This window comes from Thermobia domestica, chromosome 7 (genome assembly GCF_964235325.1).
Source record: "Thermobia domestica chromosome 7, izTheDome1.hap1.1, whole genome shotgun sequence".
NCBI classification, from domain to species: domain Eukaryota; kingdom Metazoa; phylum Arthropoda; class Insecta; order Zygentoma; family Lepismatidae; genus Thermobia; species Thermobia domestica.
Genome location: NC_137460.1, coordinates 219,404,078 through 219,425,667, shown reverse-complemented (window position 1 = coordinate 219,425,667; position 21,590 = coordinate 219,404,078).

Here is a 21,590-nt window from a genome sequence, read left to right as displayed (position 1 = left end):
GAGCGCTATGCTGCACGTCCACGCACTACACGTCCCTGGTACATCCGTGCGTGTGAGAGTTTCCCTGGCGACGATTTTGTGTGGCCCTCTCTTTCGTTGGTTCACTTTTGTGCTATTCCACCGTGGCTTATTCGTCTACCTCGCTATGATTTACGTTTGTCTCTGCATTCCAAACAGCAGACTAGTTCCCAGGTGTATCAGCAGCAGTTCGCCGGACTGTTAGATAAGTACCCCGATTTTTGTGTGTTCTTTACGGACGGTTCTAAGGATGGGGATTCTGTAGGCTGTGCCTTTGTCACCAACGAGGGCACCTCAGAATTCCATTATCATCGCCTGTGTTCCGTGTTCACTGCTGAATTGACTGCAATTCAACTTGCCTTCGCCCATGCCTTAACGCTTTCATTACGTCGTGTGCTTATTTGCACCGACTCACAGTCCGTCATTCTTAGCTTGCAGAATGTCTTTACTACGCACTCTCTCGTTCAGGACATTCTCGTGAGGTGCCGACACTTACAGCTACAGGGTTGTGTCGTCGTTGTCTGCTCGGTGCCGGGTCATGTCGGCATTCGGGGAAACGAACGTGCTGACACAGCTGCCAAGCAGGCCGCCTTGGCTGGAGTTGCTTTGGAGCATAGCCTTCCCTGCTCTGATATTTGTTGTCATTTTTCCAGCTTGATGCGCACTCACTGGCAAGTAGTTTGTGACCAGGCAAATGAAAATAAACTTGACGCCGTTAAGCCCCTTTTAGGTAATTGGCGAACGTCATCACGCTGGAATCGTAGAGATAAAGTGCTCCTGGCGCGCTTGCGTATCGGACACTCTCATCTAACGCATGGTTATCTGCTGCGTGGCATGGACCGTCCGTACTGTTAAGAGTGTATTGTCCCCCTGAGTATTCAGCATATTCTCGTTGAATGTCCTGAATACTCAGATGTCAGAGAACGTTATAGACTGGTTTGTCTTCTTGTCCGTGCGTTGGGGGATGACAATGACATAGTTAGCCGGGTACTTGCGTTTATTCGTGCTTCTGAGGTTGCTCACGTTCTCTGAGCTCTTTTAGTGTGTTGCTACTATTTCATTGCTGCTAAATTTTTATATTTCTGTCACGTTTTATTGTTTTCTATATATTGTTATCTATTTTATCTTATTTATTCTTTTATTCTCGTTTTTTGTTTTTGCTTTTCGTTTTCTTATTTAGCAGCGCTTCGGTTCCTTGAACACTTTTATTTTTAGCCTGTTCTTATTTTTTACAATTCTGAGCAACCCTGTTTATCGTGACGGGGACATATAGCCTTGTTGCTGACGACCCCATTAACCCCATATTCTATATATCTATCTGTTGCCGCCAGTTCTTGGAAATCTGTAGCCACTCAAACCAACTTGGTCCCTAAGCCTCGTTGTGTGGACATTTTACACAATGTTAAAACTGCCGTGTACCGGTCAAAGCAAATTTTAAAGGCTGACTCTGAAGCACGTTCCAAGGGTAACTGAGAAAGGAAAAAAGTCTCTTAGAGTTTTACAGAATATTAGATTAGAGAGTAAATCTAGAAATGATTTGATGCACGATGATTTCGCAGATATTATTGCAGAATACGAGAAAGAGGAAGTACTAAGTAAAAGTGATAACAAGTGTGGCAAATATATACAACATGTTGCTCTTCCGTTTGCTGTACATATGTACAGCGAACAATAGCTAGAAGTAATTAGAAAGTACGTGCAAGAAAACGACGATCTGATTGCATATTTTGATGCCACAGGATCACTGGTTCGGAAACCCAAAGAGGGCAAACGTGTTTTTTTTATTATTATTATTATGTTGGCGTTATTTCTGTAAGAAATAAGCTCCTTCCGATATTTGAAATGATTACTAGCCAACACGAAGCAACATCTATTTCATGGTTGCTAAGCGCGTTCCGGAAATTTTGCAACCAAAAGTTACGCAAATGGCAATTATTTAAACGTGTTGTATGCGATTTCAGTGATACCATGATTTCCGCAGTAATGTTTGGTTTCAATACCATGCCGCTACAGCAGTATCTGTGCTCTGTTTTTACACTTTTACAAGGGAATAAACTTGAAAATGAGAAATCAATGCTAATATTTACACACATGTGTGGGTCACATTTTGTTCACATTGTCGCACGTGATGTTGCGAAGATCTCCAGAAATAAACTGTGTAAGCAATTTATAATAGAATGTGTGTTGTTCATGGTTGACTGCCACGTATTGGAAGATATGATAAATGTTTTTCGTGATTTGATATTTGTTATTAAAAATAAAGGTCGTTGCAATCATGTAGAGACATGTATTAAAAAATTAGGTAATTCTGCCCAAAAAAAAAAAAAAGTGCGAGAAGTTGAATACGAGGTAGATGAGACTTTATCTGCTGTTAATGTTACTGATGATGAAGAAAACATTTTTCATGGAATACATTTCAATTATAAACAGTCATCCTTCTTTAAAATGTTTAATGATATTGTCAGCAGCATCGCACTTAGTGAATGTGTTGTAAATGATATAATAAATATATTCTACAGTCTTAAAATGGAAACTACAATTGTGAAAAAAAAAATAGATGCCACTAGCACCATTGTGGTCTTGCCTTCTCACTCGAATGCATATAAGTAATAGTAAAGCCGAAGCGTGGTTTACCATTCTGAAAAATGTTCATTTTCCCGGTGAATCGCATTTGAAACCAGGAAGGTTCGTTAGGCAAGAGAGGGAATAGTGAATTCAGTTGTTAAGGAACTAAATTTTGAAATTCCTGATGTATTTACCAAAAAGCGTAAAACACAAAGGAAAAAATATTGCTGATTGTTTAATGGAGGAGGGCTGGTGCAAGCGAAAGAAACGAGAGAGTAGCTATTTCGAGGGCAGTCTTCTTAAGTCGTTACTAACAAAACCATCAAAAAACGAGCTTAATGAGAGTACGGAAAACATGCAAACGGTAGTAGAGGAGAAAGATGGCTTAGGTCTATCGGAAAAAAGTGAAAGTGAATACTCACATAATCAGGAAGATAACAGTGAGGCAAAAGTAATCATAGAGAATGACCAATTAATAGATCAGGTGTATAACACAGAATCTAGAGTTACAAAAAAAATTAACGTAAATCATGAAGAGAAGAAATCGAGCCTAGTTTGTGTGTCAAACCAGAGAGTAGTTTTGTTAGCAAATGGGCTATTAGACAATGTAGACTATTACCTTAGACGTCAAAGAAATTTCATTGTGATAAGGTTTGGAGGTACTTACCTTGATTTTCTAGATTACAAAACATTGTTTGGAAACAATTGGCTATCAAGTTTTGTTATAGACACAGCCACAACAATTATGATTCACATTAGTGGTAGGAATGATGTGTGTTACGTACCTGTACATATAACCACAGCACTGTGGGAAAGTGGTAAAGATAGCAGTAAATACTTGGAGAATGAACTAATTTCGACCAAAATGTACATGATGATGTGTGTGAATGCAAACAGAAATCACTTTTGCCTATGTATTATCAATATGATAACTGGGGATGTGATTTATATCGATCCATTCGGGAAGAATCGTTTGAAGAAGGAAGATGCTTTCAATAAAATAAGAGCAATTCTAAAGAAGCGCAATAGAAGCACCAGTGACGTAATTGAGGTGAGTAGGTTAGTGTAAATGCTGTTAGACAGAACGATGGTTATAATTGCGGGATGTTGGTATTGTTTTATATGGAACAAATAATTAAAGGTCGGAAACTTGATTGTGACTTTTCCCTTCATAGTTACAGACGAAGTGTAGCTAGATTATTACTACAAAACTCGGAAAATATGCAGAATATTTGCTTAAGGGATAATGTTAGAAGAGGTCAATATCAAGAAATGGTACACTGGGTTCAATATGACGGTCAATGCCGCATATGTTGTCACACAGATTGTGTAGAAAAAGGATCAAATAGCCAATCATTTGAAAATTGTGAGTTTATTTGCTTTCTGTGTCAAGACTACAGAAAATATATTTCGCAAACAAAATACATTTTTAAAATTGAATCGCTATATTTTGCCCCTCCCGCAAGAACTTTATTGAGGCTGCAGATGAGGTCAATGGCGGATATACAGTAGTAGTTCGGAAATTATGAAAAATCCATTAAAGTATTTCCATTACCATCATCACTATTATTATTATTATTACACACGCATGCAGCGTATGGTTTAATGTAAATACGGTTGTTACTTATGTATCTAAGACTTTTATTACTTCTAATTTCTATAACTTCTATTAATTTTCGGAAGTAGTCTAATGTTTGGTTTTTAATGCGTTTTTCCCTTACAAGTTGGTAACGAACTGATCATACACTGTTTCGTACTTTGCAGTGTTGTAGCCAGGGGGCTCACCCGGTTGAGACTTCCGCTTATAGTATGTAGTATATTGTAAGTTGATTCTGCTTATATGGAGTATGTTTCCTTTGTGATCCTATGTTGCGACTTTTTTCTTTAGCTCCCGGAGTAAGTATATGGGAGCTTGTAATTTCATTCCAGATGTATGTGTGTGTGTATGTAATACTTTATTTCTCGATAACTACTGGCCAGATCTAAACAAAATATGGTGGACAAGTACCCAATCGCCTAAGAAATAAAGCCTCTCTGAGTAGATAGAGCGCCATCTGGCCGGCCAGAAATTTTTATAGGGTATAGCAAAAGAAGTTTAATACAACTTCACTCTATCTGTTAGCAAATTTCATCGGTTTCTCAATGCCATGTAACCAAAAAAAAAACTAAAAGGATATTAGTGTAGTACACCAAGTGGTACACGTAAATGCCGATCATAGCGGACGTTAATCAGTAGGTCCACATCTTATATAGCCTCGCTGCTGCACGGGACGTAAAACTTAAAATATCAATCAATCAATTAAATTAGCGCCTAAGCTTATTAGGTTGGAGCCTAGAACTTCATATTGACTCCTCCCAATAGACTATTATCTTTTGGAGTAATCCAGTCTACAAACGTACTTTCAACAATGAAATTGTCTGTAGTAGCGACTAAATTCAAAATTTATTATGACAAGTTTATCATTGCAATTTACAACACAAGAATATATATATATACAGACTGTCCCATAATTCGTGTGTAAACTTTAATTTCATAGTACTCAGAACTGGTAAAAGCTAAAACTGTGAAATTTGCAGGCAATTTAGAGGAAGGTCAGAAGATTTGTCTGATAGCAAAACGAGATCCCAGGTGTTATTGTTTGCGGAGTTACAGGGTCAAAGGTCAAAATGGGATTTTTTTCCTTATGGGATTTCAATGTTAAATAGTAGTCTCACATGTAATTTTTTTGAATATCCATCTCCGGTAGCAAAAATTGGTATATAGACATAAATTCTGATCCGAAACAATGTGATAACGAGAAATGTGGGCAATCGTGACCCGGTGACCTCTAACAGGTCACCTGTGACCCTTGAGGAAAAAGCTCCCTTTTCAACAGCTTATTGTACACAAATAATTCAGTTGAAGATAATGTTAAAAGAAACATATGCACAAAGGATCTACCGAACATCCTTTTTAGCAAAACGAAGAGGTCAGCAATATCATCAGAGGTCAAAGGTCACGTAGTTAAAATGTCATATTTGATGTGTTAACAAATAAGAAACTGTAACATTGGAAATAATGCTTTGAAGTGCATAGAACACATGCATAAAGATCCTTCCAACGAGTGTGTATGGGTATAGGAAAAAGGTCATCATAAGAGGTCAAAGGTCACGCAGTTAAAATTTCATGTTTGATGTGTTAGCAACTATGAAACTGTGACGTTTGAAAAATGATTTGAGCTACCATGGAACAGATGCATAAAGGTGCTTCAAATTGGTGTGTATGGGCATAGCAAAAAGGTTAACAATGTCATAAAAGGTCAAAGGTCACTCAGTTAAAATTTCATGTTTAAAGTGGTAACAAGTATGAAACTGTGATGTTGGAAATAAGGATTTGATCTGCCACTGAACACATGCAGAAAGGATCTTCCAATTGGTGTGTGTGTGAGGTCAACAATATCGTAAAAGATCAAAGGTCACGCAGTTAAAATTTCATATTTGATGTGTTAGCAACTATGAACCTGTGACGTTTGAAAAATGATTTGAGCTACCATGGAACACATGCATAAAGGTGCTTCGAATTGGTGTGTATGGGAATGGAAAAAAGGTCAACAACGTCATAAAAGGTCAATGGTCACGCAGTTAAAATTTCATGTTTGATGTGTTAGCAAGCATAAAACTGTGACGTTTTAAATACGGATTTGAGCTTCCATAGAACACATGCAGAAAGATCCTTCCAAGGGGTGCACATGATCGTAATGAAAAGGTCAATATTGCCATAAAGTGAAGAAGCCTAATTTTGAAATTCAGATCCTGCAGGCAATGGTAGGTATGTTTCTGTGATGTTTAAAAACAATGAATTGAACAAAGTATGAGTTCCACTTTTTGTTAATTACTTAGCTTTGCAAAACTGCATTCAAAATGTTTTTTTTTATTGAAATATATTAATAGCTATTTAATGCACAGAAATATTTGAAATATTGTCTTATCTGTACAAGAAACACTGACGTCCATGTAGACTGTAAATCTTTTTAGTACTTTGCAATTTATTCCACGTGATTTCCGTGATGTGCTAAACCTAAGTTCACTCTGTGTATAAGAGTCTTTGTAAAGCTTTTTTCAAGAGTGTCTGGAGTTATCTGTTCAACGGGACGCTGTATCGATCGTCGAAGTTCTTCAAATACTATTGAAGAGTTTTATAAACTTGTTGCTTAAGAAAGCCCCATAGAAAGAAGTCGCATGGGGTTTGATCAGGACTTCTAGCTGGCCACTCAACATCAGAAACTACACTTATTAAACGGTTTCCATACCTTCCTCTTAAAATTTGTAATGTTGCCCTAGTACGATGTGCTGGAGCACCATCTTGTTCAAACCACATATCATTGTGTGGATCAAGATTTAAGCGATCAAGTTCAGGGAAAAGAAATTCTCGCAACATATTTTGCTTATCTAAGTTGATTAACGTTTCCTTCGAAGAAAAACGGCCCTATTACTCCAGTTGCTGTTAGTCCCATCCACACTATAATACCCCTTTGATCTGCACAGCGTTCAGTTCTTTCCGCCGGTGGACTGGGTCCCAAGAACCGTTCACGTGACGAAGGCACCATTCCATTAAAAAAAAACAGCTTCATCTGACATAAGTTGAAATAAAAACATGGCATTTTCATTTAATTTGTCTATCAATCAGTTACAAAATAAAATTCTGGCACCGAAATCATCATGTAATTTATGTACAACCTTCATACTGTACGCCTTAACCTCAAGCACACGCAATATCCTACTCAGCGAACTTCTTTTAACGTTGGGTGCAACACTCCGGTGACGGATTGATTTCCTTGGTGAACTAAGCACAGAACGAACCACTTTGCGTTTAGTATCCTCGGTAGAGATCCTTACAGGTGGTCCTGCTTTCGTTGTCGCTGAGAAAGATGTTCCTTGCTAAAACAGTTATTCCGAAACTGTTTGTAAAGATGAAGAATTTCGATATTGCTTATTTTTACACCCCACCGTGCAAACGCAGTTCTCCGCGTTTTTGTAACCTACTTCCTACTAAGAACTGTAAGCAAATCGGCACGTTGTTCCTTTGTTAGAGTATCCATTGTGACCTACACAATTACACACACACACACACACACACTTCCAAACACGAAGGCCTATGAGTATAGGGAAAAGAAGAATCACAACAGTTTTTATTTTCTTACACACTCACAAGGCACACAAGATTCACAACACACACACAAGATTCACAATCTCATTTAATTTTAAGCTCAACTTCACACTACACTGCCTCACTGTCTCTGTCCAACCAGATTATCATTCTAGTAACACCAAACCACCCTTGTGAACAAAACAGACTGATTATTTGACGTGAGTCCAAAGCATAAACGGATCGTGTTTATGCTTCAGTCACGAAAGGGTATAAATAAACGATAAGAGTGCGTCTCTTCCTACATATGGGGAAGCAATTTATTTCCAGTGGAATCATTTTTATTTTCTTCTCAATTTCCTAGGTAAGCATCAAGGCAATATTAAGGTTGCCATATTTATTTTTCATGAGAATACGGGACATCTCCCCTCAAACTTCACAACACAATGCATTGCTTCGAAACAGTTTATTTTCAATGCATTATCCTATTTGATATGGATACAAGGAAATAACGAACAATCTGTAGTACAGTGTGTTCTCAGGATTTTTTAAATTTTTTATTTATTTATTTTTTTTTAGGACTGAGTGATTTACATTTACATGTGATATTTTCATTGGAAAATGCTACCCAAATAATATTTTTTTTTTTTAGAATCTATTAGACGAAAGAAAATCGTGCACCCACTATGCCCTAGAATGTCCTGCACACAATAGTGTGCATTCTATAATGACTTCCTCAAATTAAGTATTCTTGTTATTTAAAAGAAAAGATTTCAAAGAGCGCAAATAAACATTCTTAATTTTATATACCATACCAATTAAATTAGTTCTCAAATATTGCCGTCTTATACTTGCCAATATACGAACCATAAACTTCTTATTTCGTGACCTTTGACCTTTTATGATATTGTTGACCATTTATTACACTGGCTTACAGTGGTTTTGGTGCCGGGTGTTTCTTAGCTGATTTGAAGTAGAATTGGGACGCTGAATCCAAATATGGCGTTAGTTTTCCCCTAACAGCTTTAGTTTTTGAGATATAGGAATTGCAAGACTGACCTGCTACAACGTTGAAAATTGCATAGGTGCTGTTTTACTGTAAGTGAAAAGAAAACTATGACATTTAAATCTGTTATTTGGAACACTTTGAAAATAATGAAAACCATATAAACACAAACATCAAGTACATAATAACTCTGTAACTACATTTTATAATAGTTTTTATGAATAAAAAATCAAATAATTTGTTCAAAACGATCTATTCAACACTTCGGAAGCTTCGTTTTCGTGACATCCTTGAATGTTTCTTTGCACAGTCTCTTTTTAGGTTCCAGCAGTAATCTGCCATCATATGGGCATCCCATCTTCCTTGGTAGCGGTCCTCCATTGTTTTAATATCTTGGTGAAATCTTTCACCTTGTTCTTCACTCAGACTGCCTACGTTGTCTGGGAAACGGTCCAAATGGCTGTGCAGGTAATGAATTTTGATACTCATATTACATCCAAGTTTTTGGAATGCATTAAGCATCTGGTTCACTAGCTCAACATAGTTATCAGCTTTATTATTGCCAAGGAAATTCTTGATAACTTCTACAAATGAGGTCTAAGCTCTACGTTCAGTCTCATTCATGGACTCCACGAAAGCCGGATCTTTCATGAGTTGTCTTATTTGGGGACCATCAAATATTCCAGCTTTTAATTTTTCTGTGCTGATCTGAGGTAGCTTGTTTCCCATGTAAGCAAAGCACGGCCCGTCCTTATTTAGCGCCTTTACAAACTGCTTCATCAAACCGAGCTTGAGATGTAGAGGTGGCAAAATGATTTTGTCACACTCAACAATAGGCATGTTAATAATATTTTTCTTACCAACAACCATGTCGTCTCTCTGCGGCCACTCTTTTTTTGACCAATGGTTTGCTTTGTCTCTGCTATCCCACAGACATAGAAAACAAGGATATTTTGTGTAGCCACTTTGCTGTCCAAGAAGAAAGTTCACCATCTTTAAATCCACACAAATCACCCACTGATGGTCCTGATATTTATTTTTTTCCATAATCAAAGCAATTGCTTCATATTCTTCTTTCAGTCGTGTTGAATGAGCGATTGGAATTGAGCCATATTTATTGCCATTGTGTAGAAGGACGCATTTTAAACTTCGCTTGGAGCTATCAATAAACAGGCGCCAATCATCTGGATTGTATTCTGGAAGACCCATGTGTTCTAGGAGACCTCTAACATCGTGACAGAATACGAGATTTGTGTCTTCAGTGAAAAATGGTAAAAACTCCTTTTCCCTTGTTCGGTAGAATGTGATTTTAGTTCCTTGTTCTAGTACGTTTTTCTCCTTCAATCTGGAAGCAAGTAATTCAGACGATTCTTTTGAAAGATTAAGGTCCCTAACTAGATCATTTAGCTCATCTTGATTAAACTGTTGAGGAATTGTTGACATTCCCTCATAATCACTGTCACTTCCATCATCCATGTCACAAGAATGTTCACTACGTTCGTTTTCAGTCTCACAAAGCTCTGGCAAGTGGTGAAACGTTGGGATTGGTATTTCATCGGAATGAACAACTGGACGTCTTGCTGAAGGCAGATCAGGATATGTCCACTTGTTCCGGTTATTTCTATTCATACCCGTAACATTTACCAGGCAGAAATAACAGTCATCAACATGGTTTGTGGGTTCCCTCCAAACCATTGGAACACCAAACTTAAGACTTTTTCTTTTTCCAGTTGTCCACTGTCGCAAGTGTTCAGTACACATTTTACACACAATATGTGGAGCCCACGTTTTATCTTGGTCCCCTAGGCGTACACCAAAATATGCATGATATGCTTTTTTTACAAAGTCACTGATATGTTTTCTATTGTCTTTAAATGTGTACTCACCACAGATGTAGCAAAACACATCAGGATGGTTAACACAACTTCTTCGACTTGAACTCATTTTATGTTCAGGCCACTAACACGGATGTTAAATACTTACCTTAGTATACGCGATACAAGTTATGATTTCAGAACAAAACTCACATGTTCCAACGTGTCACTCCACCTGCAAGACAACAACTACGATCCACTAGCCAAGTAGAATACCAATGCAATCTAGTGGACGTTCCTGGAACTACTATATGACTAGTTTCCGTTTAGTACCGACAGATAGCAGCACTAATGAGAAAAGAGCGCCGTTCTTCCAAATAGAAATCTCTATAGAGCACAGTAGGATTTATTTGAGTTGCAGAGTTTATAAGATCATATTCAAACTTGTTATTACGAGAATATTTGTATTTCTTTTGCTTATTTTGTATACTATTGCAAGAAGCATGCAGAAATAGTGGTTACATCATTTATAATTTACATATTTATTTTGGATTGTAATATTTCTTCCACATACATTGTAACGTAAATAACACTACTGGTACAGTAGCCTGTATCTACCAAAGTAGAGCTGATAGAAAAAAACTGCTTACATTATTGGATTCAGCGCCCCACACATAGTTAAAATCAGCTCTAAAATTTTAGGCACCAAGAAAATTTTTTTTCTGTAGGCCTGTGTTATGCATGTATTCTATGGCAGACCAAATAACTTTTCAAACGTCACACTTTCATATTTGCTAACACATAAACTATGATGTTTTACCTGCGTGACCTTTGACCTTTTATGACATTGTTGACCTTTTTCTATGCCCATACACTCCTCTTGGAAGGACCTTTCTGCATGTGTTCTATGCGACCTCCAATTATTTTTTTAACGTCACAGTTTCATACTTGTTAACACATCAAACATGAAATTTTAACTGAGTGACCTTTGACCCTTTATGACATTGTTGATCTTTTTGCTATGCCCATACACACCAATTGGAAAGACCTTTATGCATATATTCCATGGTAGTTCAAATCCTTATTTCCAACATTACAGTTTCATACTTGCTAATACATCAAACATGAAATTTTAACTGCGTGACCTCTGACCTTTAAGGACATTCTTGATCTTTTTCCTGTGCCCATACACATCCGTTGGAAGAACCTTTCTGTATGTATTCTAAGGCAAGTCAAATCATTTTCCAAACGTCGCCGTTCCCTATTTCCTAACACATAAAACGTGATATTTTAACTACGTGACCTTTGAACTTTTATGACATTGTTGACCTTTTTTCTATCCACATACACACCAATTGGAAGGACCTGTGTCCTGTGCAGCATGCATGTGTCCTGTGGCAGCTCAAATCATACTTTCTAACGTCACAGTTTCATACTTGTTAACACATCAAACATGACATTTGACCTTTTATGACATTGCTGACCTTTTTGCTATGCCCATACACACCAATTTGAAGCACCTTTAAGCATGTACTCCATGGTAACTCAAATCTTTTTTCAAACGTCACAGTTTCATAGTTGCTATCACATCAAACATGAAATTTTAACTACGTGACCTTTGACCTCTTATGATGACCTTTTTCCTATGCCCATACACACTCGTTGGAATGATCTTTATGCATGTGTTCTATGCACTTCAAAGCATTATTTCCAATGTTATAGTTTCTTATTTGTTAATACATCAAATATGACATTTTAACTACGTGACCTTTGACCTCTGATGATATTGCTGACCTCTTCGTTTTGCTAAAAAGGATGTTCGGTAGATCCCTTGTGCATATGTTTCTTTTAACATTATCTTCAACTGAATTATTTGTGTACAATAAGCTGTTGAAAAGGGAGCTTTTTCCTCAAGGGTCACAGGTGACCTGTTAGAGGTCACCGGGTCACGATTGCCCACATTTCTCGTTATCACATTGTTTCGGATCAGAATTTATGTCTATATACCAATTTTTGCTACCGGAGATGGATATTCAAAAAAATTACATGTGAGACTACTATTTAACATTGAAATCCCATAAGGAAAAAAATCCCATTTTGATCTTTGACCCTGTAACTCCGCAAACAATAACACCTGGGATCTCGTTTTGCTATCATACAAATCTTCTGACCTTCCTCTAAATTGCCTGCAAATTTCACAGTTCTAGCTTTTACCAGTTCTGAGTACTATGAAATTAAAGTTTACACACGAATTATGGGACAGTCTGTATATATATAATATAACAGAGGGATGAAGTGTAGCCTTGGGTGTGAGAATGTGTTAATTTGACCGTATGCGAGGTCAGTTGTTCGCTTCAAATGCCATATTTCTGACCTTTCCATGTTGGTATAATGACTTCTATATAATGTTTTGCTATATGTTATGGGCACGACACGAACAATGAAGTCTGAATGCAGTAGCAACATTATAAAGTTTTGTTGGAAGATATTGCAAGATCTAATTTGTACGAATATCTATCGCCAAACTAAAATATTGGCGTTCTGAAGACCAATTTGATACAGGGTCGTACATGATTTGGCCTTAAATTAGCAAGGCCCCAAATTTGTATTTCTATTTGCCTTGGTGGCCTGGCACTCATGATTTTTCAAGCCCCTCATAAACACACACACACAATCATATATATATATATATATATATATATATATATATATATATATATATATATATATATATATATATATATATATATATATCAAATGCTTGTGTGTGTGAGCCGCTCCTTGATGAATTTATGGCTATGCCACTGGTAGTTTGCACTTTCTTTCACACAAAGAAATCGTAAGTTTCATTGTACTGCAATAATTTCGAAAAAGTTGAGATCTCACTGATCTATACCTTTTAAATTGTTAACAGTCCCGTCTCCTACTTCCATTTTCATAAATATTGCATAAATCAAGACAGTTAACTAGTCAACATTTTTGAGATAAACGTTTTTCTTCCCTAGTTCGATGTCTTTCATTTCAAGAGTTTGTTGTCAATGATAAACATAAAAAATATTTCCCTCAAGTGTATTTTGTAAGTATTACTAAATCGAGGGAGACGCTGATCTCTGTTTCGATCGCAGGACTTTGTGCTGGACTACATCATGTCCGTTGGTTTTCTCTAGATTTTTCTGTTTCCTTCCACATCCTCATTTCACGCATTACTTAGTAATGATGTGCAATATTTTCATTAATATCCGCCTCTTGTAACATGTATAGTGAAACGTAAAATTAAATTCATTTTTAAGTACAAAATAATTGTACAGGAAAATTTTAGCATTGTGTTCTCTTTACCTCACTAGCTGAGGAAAAAAATAATATGTAGAACTAACGAGCATCGTTAAATCCGCCTATTGACCATACATATGTAGCACATTAAGTTCGTCATTTCGTGATGTGTTTAATTACAGAATAACGAGCAGATACATTTTTCCAGTTATGGCACCTACTATCATTACGTACAGATTAAAATTTATACTTGAGCTATGAGTATTGAAGCGTTAATACAGGCAGTGTCATAAACTGCAATTGCATTTCTTTTATATACGTGATTTCACCACTATTAATTTTCGTAAATCAAAGTAGTACACGAACAGAAATGCATAACTGAGTCGATGAAGATTAAAATTGAGTTGCAGCAAGCATAAAGATTACCTGTCCATCTTGATTGAACGCCATGTAAAAGCATTTGGCGAAGAATACGTTATTACTGAATGGTGAATTTCTGATAATATGTATTTAAGGTATACCCTACTGAGCACAACAAGGGGCCCCCGTGAGTGTAGTTAACGCACAGAATTACAAGCAATGGGAGTGTACATGAGTTAACGGTCATCATCATCATCAACTCACCATCATTTCTCATAACTGTCATTTCACATTAATACTCATAATCATAAAATGTAAATAGTAGCAGTAATAATAAGAAAAATACAAAAAAAATAAAAAATGAAAAATGTTTAAAATACAAAAAATAATAAAAATATAAATAAAACATATTAAAATGTATAATCATGACATTGATTTAAGCAGGCTTCTAATTAATATCTTAAAAATTAACGATTAAAGTGATCACTTAAACATAATAACTTTTAAGTTAGTCATTTAAATTTCACAAGTTTTAATTTTTAATTACTAATCGTTAAGAAATTGTAAACTTCAAGAACTATTCGTTATTTTTTTCTTCAGAATAGTGTGGAATAAATATATGCTGCTAGAACTTTTTTTCTACATACGTTATAAAAAACTGTCCTCGTATAACTAATGTGTATATATATTATAAATGCACAATTTAATTATTTTTCTCAATTTCATGTCTTTTTATTTTACTTTAATTAATTTATCACTTTCGTTCGGCAATTGATTTTTCAAATTTATATATCAATTTACTTGCTTCTTGTAAAATAGTAAGCATAACCAGTTCCACAAATTCTGGACTAGTATGGCATATCTTTTAACTTTGCAGCATATGGAAATTACCATGCTATTTCTATATTTAAAGTTTGAAGTAACTACGCATCTCCTAGCGTCACGGTTACACAGTTTTGGGGAAATAATAGATTACCGGTACTAATATCTTTTTATTATCAATTTTGTTCATTAGCTCTTTCCATTTTCTTTTCAGGATATTCCATCAGATATCCGGAATACCGATTTACTCATATATATATATATATATATATATATATATATATATATATATATATATATATATATATGAGTAAATCGGTATATATATATGTCAGGGTAGGCCAAAGTCTTAGAACAGTCGAATAAAATAATAATAAAAAAATGCAGCAGACAGGAATGAAATGTGTACGAGCCATTTTACAGGCGAGCTGGAAATGTCACAAACAGTACCGCAATTCCGACAGCCATCTTGGATTTAAATCAAAAATTTCAAATTGAAAGAGGAGGTGGCATCATCCTGGCACTAAATTTCCTCAGGATTTCATATTGGTGGTTATTATCTATCAACTCTAACGCTTTTCCGACATTTTAAATGATATTTCCGTTATTTTTCTTTTTGGATACACTAATTGAAAATGCGGAAGCTCATCGCATAGGTATTGTTATGATGCTAAGTGAACGAAGTATGTGAGTTATCGCAAATCGTAAATGATTTGAACTATCACTTGAATGAAATCCTATTTCGCCTAGCACAGTTGGTACCCTTTTATTCAAATTCATGGATAAAGAATTGTTTAAGACAGACAGACAAGTAGACCTAAAACGCCTACGGATGAAGCAATGAAAATGAAATGTTTAAGTTTTACGTCCCATGGTTATGCCGAGTAGGCTAATGGGGACGTTGCGGATGAAGCAATAGCAATGTTGGCGGTCTGTCAGTAAAGCTCTTAAAGGAGCACATGTCGTATGTTGATAGAAAGTGGTGTGAATCGTACATCCATAAGGAGAATCTTAAAAACAAACAAGTGGCACCCGTACAACACCGAATTATTGCAGCCTCCGCCCCCCCAAAAAAGTTTAGTAATTTCTTAAAAAAAGAAAACTAAGCTTTTCTGAGTAAGGTTCAAACTAATTTTCTGGATCCGCCACTGTTCATAATTTATTTTCCAACAAGAAATTCATTCCGGCATCTACCTGAATACGAAATTTACCTAAATTTAGAATGCAGGAGGTTCCAGTAGTAATTATTTCCTATCTGAGCGGTATTTTGGACCGGTGCAAGGTAACCCCAAGTAGAGGCTGAAACCACCTTCTCCCAGTTTTAATTTTTTTATGTTTTTAAAACGTTTCCCATTTCAATTTCAACTATTGCATCAAAGTCCCATTACAAACATTAGTATTCTACGAAACTGACAACTTTGAGGGAAATCTTGTACGTGATATCTTTTAAATTTTGGCGGCCTTTATAGTGACTGGTTTCCATACCTCTACAACAATGAACCCTCCCGATAATTAGAACATGTATTAACCGCCAACATTGTAGCCAAAATACAGTTAGGTGTTCTATCTTACGGTGCCAGTTGAAATTTCCTCTTCTCTGTTCATGGTTTTGCCGACAGAGTATTGTGAAACTCTTTTCATATTTTGTGCAACGTAACCCCGTCTTACTGTACGATAAATATGTGTGAACTCTCGACATCAAAACTTCCAGTGCGAAGAATTAATAGAGCAATATGGGGGGAAGTGACCATAAGGGTTGAAGTGAATAGAGTTAAGGTTAAGGAGATATGTGGTAACAAAGCATGACCAGGGCTCACCTTGCAAAATCCCTGTATGTGCAATATTGAGTCTGGGGCTCACGAAGAAGGTAGTGTATAGAGGAAATAAGCAAGCTATTGAATGCAGCGAGAACGGACAGCAGGAAAGGTGATTAGATTTGTAGCTTTTTTTCTGCTATTGTAATATGGAACAGTAAGAAACTAGATCAATTCTTTACCTAGTTTACCCTGTATATGTATTGTAACCTACCACGTGCTTGTGTTTATAAACACCTATACATATATATTGTATGTGTGTATTATTTAGGTTATATAAATCATATTTTCCCAATGAAGGATTATTTTGAAGAAAATACATAGAATAGGCAACAGTAGGCACTAAAGTAATTATTTAGGCAGTAAAAGTCGAAATAGCTAAAAAAAAATGCAAAATATAATAGGCTTAATCAAAACTGTAGCTCCCATATAAACTTTAAAACGTCGTTTTTGATCATATCTTTAATATTAAAGAATAAGCATTTTGCCTAACATCAAGTCTCTAGTAATATAATTAATTTACCTATATCAAAGGAAGTGCCAACCACATTTGTTCTATTAATTTTCTTTTTGCATCTTTTTTTTTTTTACTTCTTTCTTTACTTTTTTATACAAAAGTACACACAAATACACCCAGTCAACAATGTGTGCTAATTACCGTATTTGCCGGCGTATAAGACGCACTTTTTTCCCCTGGAAATTGTCGGTAAAATTGGGGTGCGTCCTATACGCCGGTGCGTCTTATGCAACTAACGGTAATTCGAAGACATTATATTTCACTGCCTCTGCTTCTCCTTTGTGTTGTTGAAATCAGGGTTCAAGAAAGTGCTGACATAAGGTTGAATATTTCAAAGATACCGATAACATTGTTTTTTTCCGAAAGGAATATGCATGCAAAGCTTGCCGGCATGATTCTTGTAAACCGCTGAATAAAGACCAAACAGTCCGTGTTCTTTTGTAACCGCCGATTGTTGTTTCACCGCATTGCTTTTGAAAGGATGACGGTGTTCTTTTATTTACTACATGTAACCACAGTTTTTATGTTTTGCATTGTTTATGAATAGATGACTAACAAAGGCTAAGAAAGATTCGCATCGTGTTCTGCTTCAGTTCCTTAATCTTCGTTATCGTGGCAAGTTGTTAAAATGTCGCGGAGGCACAGCTACGACATAGCTTTTAAGCTGCAGTTTATAGAATATGCAAAAGCTAATGGGAATAAAGCCGCAGAACGTCATTTTGGCCCTCCTCCTACAGAAAAGATGATTCGCACCTGGCGAAAACAAGAAAATGAACTTACAGCAGCAAAGCGATCTAAGCATAATCTTCGCAGAGGAATCGTCAAATGGCCACAACTCGAAGAGGATGTAAGAAAATGGGTTGAGGACCAAAGGAAGGACGGGATTGCAGTGTCTACAAAGATGATAATCCACAAAGCAAAATCTATGGCAGAGCGTACAGGTATCACTGATTTCACTGGTTCAACTTCATGGTGTTCCCGATTCATGAAAAGAAATCGCCTTTCTATGCGTGTAAAAACTAAAATAGCACAGAGAATGCCAGCTGAATATGAGGACAAAATTGTACAGTTTCACAGATATGTCTTAAAAATCAGAAAGCGTAAACAATTTCAACTTTCGCAAATAGCCAATATGGATGAGGTACCTCTCACATTTGATGTACCTTCAAATAAGACAGTGGATTCAAAGGGCAAAAAAACTGTTACTGTGAAAACCACTGGTCATGAAAAAACGCGTTACACTGTTGTGTTATCATGTTGTGCAGATGGAACGAAATTGACGCCATTCTTGGTATTTAAAAGAAAAACAGTACCAAAAGAACAAATACCAAATGGTGTAGTGATTCACGTTCATAAAAAAGGTTGGATGGATGAAAACGGAATTAAGATGTGGATAGAGAAGGTGTGGTCCAGGCGCCCTGGAGGACTCTTAAGGAAACCGTCCTTACTTGTTTGGGATGAATTTCGTGCCCACAAAACAGAGGATGTCAAGAAGAAACTGCATGATATGAAAACGCACATAGCCGTAATACCTGGAGGATTGACAAGCCAGCTTCAACCTTTAGATGTTTCTATCAACAAACCTTTCAAGGGATTCATGAGAGAGAAATGGAATACGTGGATGAGGTCTGCTGACTTCGAAGTCACTCCCACAGGAAGAAGAAAGAAACCCAGTATCTCACAAATATGCGAATGGGTGAAAGCATCATGGGATGAAGTGAAAAAGGAAACTGTCATAAAATCATTAAAAAAATGTGGAATCAGTAACGATATGGATGGTTCTGAGGACGACTTACTGTATGAAGACAGTGGTAGCTCTGCTTCTGGTGAAACGGCAAGTGATGAAGTTTCAAGTTCTGCTGATAGCAGTAACAGTGGTGACTGACGTCTTCCAATGTGCCAAAACGAGTTTATCTTTCTGTCCAAGCCTTTTAGGTGAATGTAACGTATATGTCCTTGTATTTTTGTCATGTACGCGTGTATTTATTTTTTGTTCTCTTTTCTTGCTGTCCAAGCCATTTAGGTGAATGTAACGTACATGGAATATGTTCTTGTATTTTTGTTATAAATGAATGTATCTTTTGTTGCCTTTTTACAGTATATCTGTTTACATTTTATGCTTAAAGTAAAATACCTACATTAAAGTAAAATAAAATATAACAAATGCTTGAACAAAAAATAATGGAAATTAATAAAATTTTCACATATTATATTTTTCTCGAAAATCGTTTCCAAAAAAGGGGGTGCGTCTTATACGCCGGCAAATACGGTATGCTACTTTAAACAAGCACACACACACACACATACACAAACTATTGCTATTATGTTGGTTCATTTCCAAAGAAGAAAGAAAAATTGAAGCATGTATGTTGGTCAATCAGTGAGCGCGAGATTTTCCCTGGATTTCCTCGTTTTATCGCAAGAATTCCCTTTCTCCCTTCTTTCTAAATTTACCTATGAAATTTCCCTAGATTAATCTCCCTCAAACTACGAACATTGCTCCAAATCCTTCTCTCTACAAATAGCATCGGTCATTGTCAAGGATCTTGTCATTTTCCACATGAGTCAGCCTCGGTCTCCGCCTCATACCTATCACACAGCTTGGACTTATTTCACGATGTTAATTCCAATACAAATACGAGGTGATGAACTTTGGCTAGTTTCGATACTCGATAGTTCAATAATAACACCGCCATTTACACCTTGTCCTTGACTTGAACAGTTTTTGGTGCTACAGAACGCATACATAACAATGTACCTTTACAATATGAGGTAACTCAAACTAACGGTCTCTCAAAAATTAAAGTACTCAACAACTAGTTTTTACAACTGTCCAAGTTCTTTTAACCAAAATTACAAACGACTTTATTTTTCTAATCACATGACCCAAAATTAAGGGAGTTATGAAATTTTAAAATTTTCAAACGGCTTCCGTTTTGAAACAGTATGACGGATTGGATTCGGTATTTGTAATATGAATCAATAGAACTGTGAGATCTCTGAAGCTCCAAACCGGGACATCGTTAATGGCAATATTTCATCAGAAATCCTCAACGTAACAAGACACATGTACAATGTAAGATTTTTGAACTCTTCGTGGATAAGCGTTTAGCGTACGCGCCTCTGGCGTGGGAGACCCGAGTTCGATTACCGGTGGGAGCTCATACGATTCTGATTCCACGTTAATCAGTAGCTCCCGTCTCATATAGCCTTGTTGTTGAACGGGACGTTAAACTTAAAATAAACTCAACTCATATATATTCTTACACACCACTCAGAATGCAAACAAATTTGCGCTGCATAAATATTACTATACTCAAAGCCAGTATTTTGATTTGTAGCCCCAAATAATAATAATAGAGCAGAAATCAGCATGAGGCATTCTCAAAATTTGCTGTTCAGTAGGTCAAATTTGGAGTTCTAATTTCTCAAGCAGTTCAATTTCTCTCAAGACTTGTTTCTTACACACACGCACACACACACACTGCTATTAAACAATCACAAATTCAAATATTTCCAGATGTTGAATAATGTCACTATATTACGAATTTCTAATAATTAGTATTTAGAAACAAGAAACCTAGCTCCTCATGATTTCAATTTTGCCTCTCGTTCAGCTTCGATCCAGAAATCTCCTGCTATTACAAACTTTTAGTTATTTGCCCCTTGTAAAGCATCAACATCGAGAAGGACATTAATTGCTTTCGTCATATCTGAACTGTTAAAATACTAAAAATGTTCAAACAACTGGGGTATTCTCCAATAAATTACTACCTATGCTTACTTATAAAATGAAGACAAAAAAAAAGCATACTTAGCAACAATATTTACCTGACGACATATCTTTTCCTTCTAGCTTCCATCTTCGGTTTCTTCAGAACAAACGCTTCTCTCACCACATGACTTTAGAATCATAAAAGTTCACCCAGTATAAAGATTCGCCTCCGAACCTTTGCATCTTCTGATGCACACACGACATAATCACATGACTATTCAATATGAAGATCACAAGAACTTACGAATATTACGTTTGTCAATTTCTAATGATTATGAGTTTTAGCTCACACTCACGTCTACGCATCAACTACGAGAAAAAGGAATCCAGACATATACAGATGGTGATCAGAAAAATGGAAACACCTGAACGAAATTGCAACTTACCAGATTAATATGGTGTCGGGCCACCTTTCGCCTTCAGAACAGCCTTGATGCGACGTGGGATGAAGGCATAGAGGTCGTGAATGGTAGCAAGTGGAATTTTACACCATACCTCGTGCAG